This window comes from Elephantulus edwardii, unplaced genomic scaffold, assembly GCF_000299155.1.
Source record: "Elephantulus edwardii isolate Elephantulus edwardi_28Jun2011 unplaced genomic scaffold, EleEdw1.0 scaffold00042, whole genome shotgun sequence".
Taxonomy (NCBI): Eukaryota; Metazoa; Chordata; class Mammalia; order Macroscelidea; family Macroscelididae; genus Elephantulus; species Elephantulus edwardii.
In genome coordinates, this window is record NW_006399792.1 from 8,343,806 (window position 1) to 8,346,152 (window position 2,347).

A 2,347-nucleotide genomic window follows, 5' to 3' on the forward strand; every position below is an offset into this window, starting at 1 on the left:
AAAAATGCCAAGTACTGTTCCAGATATTGGTGATAGATCTGTAAATAAAGCACACAGTAATACCCCTGTCTTCATGGATCTTACATCCTTTTTGTAGGAAACGTTTATTTTAATGTAATTTCATATTTTTAAGTTGACAAAATGAGCTAGAAGTAAGTACCCTTCAGCCGTATTCTCCAGCTGTTGACATTCAGCCACATTTGCTTCTTTATTCTGTGTCTGCCTATCTAGCTGCTCTATTTCTGAACCGTCTGACAGTACATTACAACCTTGATTTCCCTTTATCTCTGATTACTTCCATGTTAGAAATCAGTTATCTCCCTTTATCTCTAACTACTAAGTGCATGGACTTTCTACTGCCTAATCACAATGCAATTATGAAAATCTGGAAATCACCACTGAGACAATAGTATTAGCCAATCCATGGACTCTGTTCAAACTTCTTCAATCATTCAATCATGTTTTTCAGATGAAAAGGAACTCAATCTGAAACCATATGTCACACACAGTTCTCATTTCTCTTTAGTCTTCTACAATGTGGAATAATTTCTTTTATCATAGTCTTTCATTATTTTGACATTTTCAGTTGTTGTTGTTGTTAGGTGCCGTCTAGTTGAGTACGACTCTTGCAACCTTACGAACAAAAGATCTAAAACCCTGTTCTATCCTGCACCATTCTCACACTTCCTGACATACAAGAGCCCACCTTGCCAATCCTCCTGGTCGGTGGTCTTCCTCTCCTTTCTTGACCCTTCCAGCATCATGTCCGTCTCTAAAGAATAGCCCCTCCTAGAAACATGCCCAAAGTAAGTGAGGCAAAGACTCATCATTTTTGCCTCCAAAAAACACTCTGGCTATATTCTCTCCAAGACGTATCTGTTTGTTCTTTTGTCCATCCATGGGATGTTCAGTGCTCTTCTCCAACACCACAGCTCAAAGGCATAGATGAAATACCTTGCAGAATATCCTTCAGTGTGGGCTTGTCAAATATTCCCTCATGATTAGACTTAGGTGATGGATGAAAAGATCCTGTGTTCTTCTCAGGACATCACTGTAGGCACTGGAGATCAATTGGTCCCATTACTAGTGATGCTAACTTTAAGACAGTATCAGCCAGGATTCTGTCCCATGAAGTTGTGATTTCTCTCCCTAACAATAAATAAGCACTTATTTTTGAGGAGGTGCCCTTAACTCATTTTTGATTCATGACAACATTGTGTGACAGAGTAGAACTGTCCCAAAGGCCATAAATTAAAAAAATTAATTTTTTTTTTTAAAAGCATATCACCAGGTGTTTTTCTCATCCCCATGGAGCATGAATTAGTAACTTAGCACTTAACTACTGTGCCACCAGGGCCCCCAAAAAACAAATACACAAATAGGAACTAAGCCCCAGGAACTAAGCCCCAATTTTTCAACTCATAACAACACTATCGGACAGAGTAGAACTGCCTCGTACACTTTTCAAAGCTGTAATCTTTATGGAAGCAGACTTTTTTTCCCACTCAAAGAGTGACTAGTAGATTCAAACTACCAACCTTTGGATTAGCAGCTAAGCACTTAAATACTGTGCTAATAGAGCTCATTATTCACAGGAAGTATCTCTCTATTCTGTCTCCTTCAAACAAGTCTCAAAAAGAGGTAAATTAGTTCCTAGAACTAATTTGTGTAATTCACACTCTTTACTTTGTTTCCTTTTTCCATTTATGCAAACTTTACCATACGGCAACCTCTTTGGTCTGCTTCTCCCTTCATGGACTCAGCCAAGAGAGTATTCATAGCCTGTACTGGGAAAAGCAGGAAGAAAGGCAACGACCATTGATTGAACTCCCAGTATGGGCTGGAATATTTCTGTAACATGTATTTGTTCACTTACTACTCGTGAACTCATCGCGCTGTCAGCATAGTTATCTCCACTTTGTAGTCAAGGAAACCAAGGATCTGAAATGCTAAAGGTCACAGAACATGTGAATACTGGAATTCGGGTTCAAGCCTATTCTGACTAAAATTCCAAACTTCTGGAGCTTTTCCACTTAGTCATCTTGCCTTTCTTAGCAGATATTTTTTCAGCCATGTAGCACAACTCATTCACTTATTCACTGAGTCTGTACCTTTCTCCTCTTAGTGAGACTTTTTTTTCACTAAAACTAATAAAATTTAATAAACATTTTTAAAAAAGAGTAAGGAGGTATCTCATTGTGGTGGACAAAGTGCTGGGATGCCATGGTACCTGGGACAGTGGAGTTTCACAGGGATGGGGTCCCCATGGGAGTATATGGGGGTGAGTGGGACAGTAGGAAATAAGGAATCATTCATACTGGAAGTGGACATCAGGAGAGCCCTCTGC

The 2,347-nt window shown here is 39.3% G+C and overlaps 2 protein-coding genes across 2 annotated transcripts in view; one reads left to right on the plus strand and one right to left on the minus strand.

The window, feature by feature from the left end:
* Window positions 1–2,347, plus strand: part of PLAC8 (placenta-specific 8) — an 8,752-nt gene that overhangs the window by 4,328 nt on the left and 2,077 nt on the right. The window lies entirely within an intron of this gene.
* LOC102864840 (FXYD domain-containing ion transport regulator 4-like) overlaps window positions 1–2,347 on the minus strand; it is a 3,278-nt gene that overhangs the window by 383 nt on the left and 548 nt on the right. The gene's annotated exons all lie outside the window — the stretch shown is intronic.